This window comes from Pistacia vera, unplaced genomic scaffold (assembly GCF_008641045.1).
Source record: "Pistacia vera cultivar Batoury unplaced genomic scaffold, PisVer_v2 Contig163, whole genome shotgun sequence".
In the NCBI taxonomy this organism is placed as follows: domain Eukaryota; kingdom Viridiplantae; phylum Streptophyta; class Magnoliopsida; order Sapindales; family Anacardiaceae; genus Pistacia; species Pistacia vera.
Genome location: NW_022195716.1, coordinates 78,306 through 87,511, shown reverse-complemented (window position 1 = coordinate 87,511; position 9,206 = coordinate 78,306).

Here is a 9,206-nt window from a genome sequence, read left to right as displayed (position 1 = left end):
AAGGATCTGTCAAGAGGTCTTTGACAGTTCTAAAACTGTCATTGCCCTTTCTTGACAAAGGCTACAATGATAGTTCAAAAATTATCAAAAAATCCCTTTTTTGATAGGCAATGCCTGTCAAGAAATACCTTTTTTTTTTTTTTTTTTTTTGGTAGTGATTTTAATTAATAAGAGATTTTTAGAGAGAACTCTTTTGAGAAAAATTCAATTAATTTTTCTCCCTCTCCATTGTTTTAAAACTCAGACCGGAGGGCAACCCATTTTGCTGCCCAGGTCACAGGTCAATCGGTCCAATCGGTTGGACCGATGACGTCAGCGATAATTTTATTTTTAAAAAATTACATATTAATCTCTTAAATTTTAATATATTACAAAAATTCCCCTAAAAAGTTCCAATTAGTCCTTAAAATTTTTATTTATTTGAAAAATACCCCAAAAAATTATCAATTAATCCCTAAATTTTGATAGATCTCTAAAACACCCTTATAAAATTTCAATTAACCCTTATAATTTTAAAATATTACAAAAACCCCCCTAAGACCTGAATCGGACCGGAGAAGCTATCGGGTCCTAATCAGACCGGTCCGACTGGCCGGTCCGGTCCGATTTTTAAAATAGAGTCCCTCGCCCAACTAGTTCATGCCCAAAACCCTAGCCACCAAGAGAATTTTATTCTCTTAATTTCTGCCTCCCTTCCTTAAGCTCTAAGATTGATCTAGCAATTAATCTTAAGGTGATCCCGAGCCTACTTTCGTGTGGATACCGACAGACTCAATCCTACGTTGGGTTGATAGCTATTACTTGGAGACATCCAAAGAAGGAACCGCCAACGAAGGTATTAAATCGAACCTTGTATGGTTGTATGATTTAATTTATGTTTATTATCATGTCGAAATCATGATCTTGGGTAAAAGGGATCGTGCCATGGCAAGAATTTTTTTTATTATTCTGCGCTTGCCACGACATGGTTCCTTCACTCCGGTGGCTGAATAGAATGTTTGTTAGAGTAGGGTCAGTTTAGTAAGAATAATTAGTATATATAGCTAAGGACAATTTTGGAGAGATATTAAGTAAATTTTGGAAAAGTGTCAAGGGAGGTCCCTAGCTCCTCGAATTGCTAAGATTCTTCTTGTTTCTATTTTCATTACTGCTTGGGTCTATTTATGGCTCATTAGAACTTGTTTATTCTTTTGTTGATTAATATCAATTCTTGGAATTGCATGTTTCCTATATTTGTGTTGTTGTTTGTGCCTTTTTGGAGTCTTTTGATAGGAGTTCCCATCAAATTAGTATTAGAGCAGGCTGATCACCATTGAGGAGATATCAGCTTGTCTCCAGGAAATTATGTGTACCTAAAACTCCAGCCATACAAATTTAAGTCATTGGCCAGGAAACTAAATGAGAAACTCGGCCCTCGGTTTTATGGCCCTTTTGCGGTGGTTGAAAAAATTGGACAAGTGGCTTATAAGCTAGATCTCCCTCCTACAACATGTATCCATCTAATCTTTCATGTTTCTCTACTCAAAAGCAGCCTACACAGCTCAATTCCCATTCAGCCACTACGTCCCTTCCTCACAGAAGACCTGGAGCTCCAAGCTCAACCACAATCAGTTCTATCAAGCCATATGATGTAATCAACTGTTAGAGTAGGTAACTTAGAGCCAATCAATTATTGTACGATTGACTCTTTGTAATAATGTTTATTAATCAATAAAAGATATTTTCTACTATATCGTCTAAATCAAAATTTTGTGTATTGATATTTTTCTTTAGGATGGTAGAACCGTGACGAGGGTATCAAGTGTTTTAAATCTTGATAGTGAGAACTCTATGATCAATATGGTGGCCATTCTAGAAATGTCTATAACCCCACGGTAAGACTATCATAGTATTGAACGACCTTGTCGAAAGACAGTGATTGATCTCACTTGACAAGGTTGTTTGCCGACAACTTGGTGTAACGCATGGGTGCTTGCTGGAGGCAAGTTCATTGGACAGACCCACTAGAGGATTCCATATGGATGGTAACCCTAGTATCTATGGAATAAATCTTCTAAAGAATGGTGGTGTATGTGATCCTTAGACTTGAGATCACCGGAGTGCTTTATGCACTGATTGGTGTAGTTTGATACTAGCCCAACGTAGTTGTATTCAGAGCTATCAATACGGTAATGATTTGTTACATTGAGGAGTGTATCAAGACTATGGTGGATCAACAAAGGATTTATCACTCCCGGGTACGGGAGAAATTATCTCACTGAGCAATTCAATAAATGGCAACGACATTGAATCTGTGGCCACAATGGGATTGAGTTGTAGCTCAATCCAATCTTTTTCGGTTGTTGGTCCAATAACCGAATATCGAGAGATCAAGGATATCCAAAGTTGACACTACTTCTATACCTCGGCTTTGATGAGATAATGTATGATGAAAGGATCGGATTGCACAGTAACCATATCATTGATAGGCAAGCTGTTTCGTTGAATCCGAATCTATAGAGTGGCCATGATGCCTTGCTAGAGGCTAATCTTGGCCTATGTTTAGTGAGACGATTGATTGGTGTCAATCGCGAGACTACTCACTGTCGATATGATAAGGAGCCTTCGACTCACACACATAGGAAACAAATTAAAGATGAATTGGTGAGAAATGGTATTTTTGTCATTTATGATGAATGGGTATTTCGCCATTTATAATGGAAAGGATATTTTCATCTTTTGAGATGAAATGACATTTTGGTAATTTCACAGTGCAATTAAATTTGCTGAAGTTGTTACATATATTTAATTTTATATTGAAATTAAAATTAGTGAGATTATGTATTTAAATATATTCATATATTTAAATATTATATATATTATTTAATATTAATATTAGTGAAGATAATATATATGAAATATGAAATTCATATTTGAATTTAAATATATTATTCAATATTAATATTTGATGATATTAACAAAGATAATATATGAATATGAAATTTATATTTGAATTTGAATAAGATGTCATGTGGATTATTACCTTGTTTGGTAATGGGGATTTACTATTCTAGTCATAGAATAAATTTACTTCTNACGCTTCTTCGGTATCTGAGAGAACCAAGACAGGAGGCTTCATCATCGAGCCCCTAGAGAAGTAGTAGTTATTTCTTAGAAAGGTCATTAATGATACTAAGGTGTTGTTTTGATGTGCATAGGGAGTGTCTTTTATGATGGTTTTTACGGTGTGGTTGAGAAATGTGGTGGAGATATCATTTGCTTTGACAACAGTTGCTTTCCATAATTTTCCTGGACTGTAGTTCCTGTTTATCTTATTAATAATGTTGGTAAAAAGATGATTACATGCTAAGAAGGTAAATTATGCCACATCATGGAAATACACTTGGACATGATGTTTTTATGTATTAAACTGCATTCTGTAAATTCTATCATACTAATATTGGGTAAACTTTTGGAAAGTTGTTGCATTGGAAGACTTTACAGTACTATTAAGAAATTTGGAACATCTTTCTTACTTCATAGTTATTTCATGCAAGTTGAACATCCCATTAGCTGCAGTTCAGTAGTTACAGAGAGATTTGGTTACTGGCTTCAGGTTGAGAGATCCTTTGTTTAAGCCAGTTGAGTCAGGATTTTGAGATACCTGAGGTGGAATATATGTTTTGAGGTTTGCTGGTTAGTAGAGGAACTTTGATGTTTTCATCTTTTGAAGAAAGTATAATACCATTTTTGGATTTGTTTAGAAACTGAAGTAAGATATATATCTAATGCCAGGTCTATGGCATATGCATTGTTGAGTAAGATATATATCTAATGCCAGGTCTATGGCATATGCATTGTTGAGTATGGTTGTTAGAAATTGAGTTAGTAGATTTCTGGATTTCTGGATTCATGGAAGTTCTGTTTGTTTTACTTGCATTTAGTTTGTGGCAGGGATTTGTTTGAGGGTTGATTGTGTAATCTGGTGTGAAGCTGAATATAATATACTGTCTTCATGTTGAAATTTTGTTTCGTTTTTGTTTTGGGCTGATTAACTCTTGCTGGGTGATTATTCAGTGCTTCTTTGTGGTTATTGTGTTGAGTACTTATGCAAATTTGTTAATAGATTTCTTTTGCAGATTTTTTTTTTTTTTTCTTTTTGGTTTATTAATTTGCTTTTTTAGGTGCTCTTTCTTATTCGTTGTGACAGGTGCTACATTTTAATTTAGACGTTCTTTTACTGTATCACTTATGAAGATTACATGCATTGAAAGTGAAGAGATAATGCCTTTTTCTATCGTTTTGTGAAATGTAAGTGGCGGCGTATTCTTAAAGATTGACTCAGAGAATTTTTCGCATTCTGTGACCGAAATGTGTGTTCTGGTTTTGGTTTTAGTTTGCTTTATTTGGATAGAAGTTGTCGTTCAATGTTTTCAATTAATATTTATTCAATTTTTAGTTTTATTGGTTTGTTTTGGGCTGATTAACTCTTTGGGTGATTATTCTATTGTTTCTTGTGTTGTTTGTTGGGTGACTTATGCAATTTTGTTAAAAGGTTTATTGGGTTCTTGTTGTTATTGACCTGAGACTTAACTGTGTATTATCTTGATTCTTTGAGGGGAGATATTGGGTAGATTTACGGAAGTAATGCAAAGTTAGTATTCTACTTATGTCATTTTTAATATCTATAATATCAAATACTGTGTTTTAATTTCATAAGTTGTTTTAACTTCACAATAGTATCTTATCCTTCTGCCCATAAGGGTTCCAAAAAAATGGCTAATATCTCATGGCAAAAAGTATGGGACGTTTTGTTTTATCAATAGCATTAATTTTCAGTTAAATATTGTTTTACCTTTTGAATATAATGCTTACTTCGAATTAATTTGTGTAGGACTCTACAAGGAAGCATGAATGTGGGTTTTATATAATGAACATGAGAGTTTTGGTCTTATGTGTTTATTGTTATAGTTTATGGAGCAAAAATATACAAAGATGGAGTTGGGAAGTTAGGAAAATGGGCGTGGTACGTTCCAAACTTTTTTTTTATTGTTGTTTCAATTAGGTCCGGCCATGAGCTACTTATCAACTTTTCTTCCTTTTCATTGCATTTTTTACTTTTTGTTTTTTTTTAGTGTTGTTAATTGTTTTCCGGCACGTATGTTCATTCGTCTTGTTCCGTTTATGTATGTACTAGTGATAGGACCGATTTGTGTCGTAATGCCTGTTTTGGTTGCTGTATTTTGTAGAGGAAAAACACTTTCATTTGACTATACTACGCTTTTCTAAACAAAATTAATTAACAAGAAATTGAACAGCTCGTGTGAATATTGTAACTTTTGGCTAAAAGATACAAAAAAAAAAATCTTTAAAATTTGGCTCTCTTTGATGTTCGATTGTTCAGGATTTAGTAAAATTATGTGTTACCTCATTGCGTTATCAAACTATCAAGGATCTATCGAGAGGTCATTTGCACAGTTCTAAAACGTGTCATCCTTTGTGCGACAAAGGCCCATGACAATTCAAAAATTTATCCCCATCACAAAACACACCCTGTTTTGGATAGGCAATCCATGAGAAAACCTGTTTTTTTTTTTTTTTGGTAGTGTTGTTTAATTATGAAGATTTTTAGAGAGAACCTTTTTGAGAAAAATTCAATTATTAATTTTCTCCCTCTCCATTGTTTAACACCACTAATCGGAGAGTAACCCGTTTTGTTTGCCCAGTCACAGATCAATTGGCCAATCGGTTGGGTACCACGGAGACGATAGACGTCAAGTAATCTCTTAATTTTAAAATTACATAATTAAAAGTCTTACATTAACAAATAGAATTACCTAAAAATTCCAAATTAATCACTTAAATTTTTAGTATTTCAAAAAGCCAGCCAAAAAAAAATTATACCAATTATCCCTAATTTTTGCCATATCTCCAAACAAGAAATCCCCTATAAAATCACACAATTAACCTTAGTAAGAATAGTTGAAAGTATTATAAAAACCCCCAGATCTGAAGCTGACCAGGAGAAGCGTATTTTGTACAAAATAGAGTCCCTTCCGCCAAATAGCACGCCCAAACCCTAGCACCAAGAGAGAATTTTATCTCTCTAATTTCTGCCTCCCTTCCTTAAGCCTAAGATGGTCTAGCAATTAATCTTAGGATGATCCCGAGACCTACTTTCATGGGATACGACAGAGATACTCAGGATCGAGCTAACGTTGGAGTTGAATAGTATCTGAGAATCACAGAAGACAAGAACGGCCAACACGAAGGTATTAAATCGAACCTTGTATGGTGTATGATTATAATTTTATGTGGATTATCAAAAGACCAGCAAAACCCCCATGTTGAAATCAAGATCTTGGGTAAAAGGGATCTGTGCATGGCAAGAATTTTTTTTTTTATGTCCGCGCTTCCACGTAATGGTTCCTTCAGCTAGGGTCAGTTTATTAAGAATAATTAGTATATATATCTAAGGACAATTTTGGAGAGATATAAGTAAATTTTGGAAAAGGTGAAGGGAGGTCCCAGCTCCTCGAATTGCTAAGATTCTTTGTTTCTATTTTCATTACTGCTTGTCTATTTATGGCTCATAGAACTTGTTTATCTTTTGTGATTAATATCAATTCTTGGAATTGCATGTTTCCTATATTTGTGGTTGTGTTTGTGCCTTTTTGGAGTCTTTTGATAGGAGTTCCCATAAATTAGTATTGAGCACGGCTATCACCATTGAGTAGATATCAGCTTGTCTCTAGGAAATTATGGTACCTAAACTCCAGCCATACAAATTTAAGTCATTTGCCAGGAAAACTAAATGAGAAAATCGGCCCTCGGTTTTATGGCCCTTTTGCGGTGGTTGAAAAAATTGGAAAGTGGCTATAAGCGATCTCCTCCTATAGCACGTATCCATCTAATCTTATGTCTCGCTCAAAAGCAGCCACACAGCTCAATTCCCATTCGCCACTACGTCCTTTTCCTCACAGAAGACCTAGTGCTCCAAGTCCAACCACCAATCATTTTATCAAGCCATATGAGTAATCAACTGTTAGAGTAGGTAATTAGAGCCAATCATTATGTACGATTGACTCTTTATAAGTTTATTAATCAATAAAGACATTTCTACTATATCGTCAAATCAAAATTTTGTGTATTGATATTTTCTTTAGGATGGTAGAACGTGACGAGGGTATCAAATGTTTAAATCTTGATAGTGAGACCCTTAAGATAATATGGTAGTCATTCTAGAAATGTCTATAGCCCCACGGTAAGACTATCATAGTATTGAACAACCTTGTTGAAAGAAGTGATTTATCCCACTTGACAAGGTTGTTTGCCGAACTTGGTGTAACCGCATGGGTGTTGCTGGAGGCAAGTTCATGGACAGACCCTAGAGGATTCCATATGGATGGTAACACCTAGTGTCTATGGAATAAATATTCTAAAGAATGGTGGTGTATGTGATCCTTAGACTTGAGATCACCAGAGGCTTTGTGCACGTGGTGTAGTTTGACACTAGCCCAACGTATGTGTATCGGAGTAGTACATATCACGGTAATGATGGTTACATTGAAGAGTGTATCAAGACTATGGTGGATCACAAAGGTTTATCACTATCGGGACGGAAGAATTATTCACTGAGCAATGTAAATGGCAACGACATTGAATTGTGGCCACAATGGGATTGAGTTGTAGCTCAATCCAATCTTTCGGTTATTGGTCAATAATCGAATATCGAGATCAAGGATATCCGAAGTTGGCACTATTTCGTACTCCTCGGCTTGATGAGATAATGTATGATGAAAGGATTGGATTGCACTGTAACCATATCATTGATAGGCAAGCTGTTTCGTTGAATCCAAATATAGAGTGGCCATGATGCTTGCTAGAGGCCAATCGGTTATGTTAGTGAGACGATTGATGCGGTCAATCGCGAGAATCACTCATGCTCCGATATGATAAGGAGCTTCAGCTCACAAACATAGGAAACAATTAAAGATGAATTGGTGAGAAAGGGTATTTCGTCATTTATGATGAATGGGTATTTTCGCCATTTAAATGGAAATGATATTTTCATCTTTTGATGAGATGAAGGAATTTTGGTAATCTCACAGTGTAATTAAATTTTGCTGAGGTTGTTACATATATTAATTTCATGTTGAAATTAAAATTAGTGAGATTATGTATTTAAAATATATAATATTATTAATATTATATTATAGTGAAGATAATAATATATGAAATATGAAATTCATATTTGAATTTAAATATATTATTCAATAAATATTTGATGATATTAACAAAGATAATTTATGAATATGAAATTTATATTTGAATTCGAATAAGATGTCCTGTAGAGTTATTACCTTGTTTGGTAATGGGGATTTACATTTCTAGTCATACATAAATTTATTTCTAACTAAATTAGAGGAGTTCGATAACAATTGTAGTGTATGTATATATAAAAGGCAACTTAAAATTAAAATAAAAGAAGAGAACACATTAATTGAAAAATCCTAGCCACTCATGTTTTCTCTCTAAGTGGAGAAGAAAAAATTTTCAAGGAAAAATTCTACCATCTTTGATCCTTGCGCGTATCGCTAGCACTTGGAACCGTAAGGCGATCAATATCCTATCTTCGTGTGGATATGTCTCTAGCTAGTAATTATTTGAGAAATATATAACAAAATCCACTAAATAACTTTTGTAAACATATATACACAGAGGTGTATAATGTAAAATCCAAAAATTCTAATTCTAATTCATATAAATATATATACAAAATAACTGATATACTTTAATAAGTACAATGTAGTCTTGCACAGTGCCACCAAACTCCTATGCTTCCTGACGTCCCACCCGACCGTAAATCATCTAGTACCTGCAAAACAGTAAAATAACAGAGTGAGCACTAATTGCTCAGTAAGTAAACCAAATTGCACTACTGTTTTTCCTTCGTTACTTATATTCTGACTTTTCTTTTCTCACTTTAATTTTTTCTGATCTCCTTTATTCTTTTCTAATATTCTTCATACTTTTCTGATGTTTTGCTACTTATCAACGTGCAAAGACAATGAATAAAATTGTACATCGTCGAGCACATAAGACTAAGTAATGTAAGTAGCATAATACATATGCAGAATAATAAACTTTTCTGAGAAAAGAACTTTCTTTTCTTTTCTGTTTCTGTCTCTTATGCTGTATTTCTTTCTTTTCTTTTCTGTTTCTAT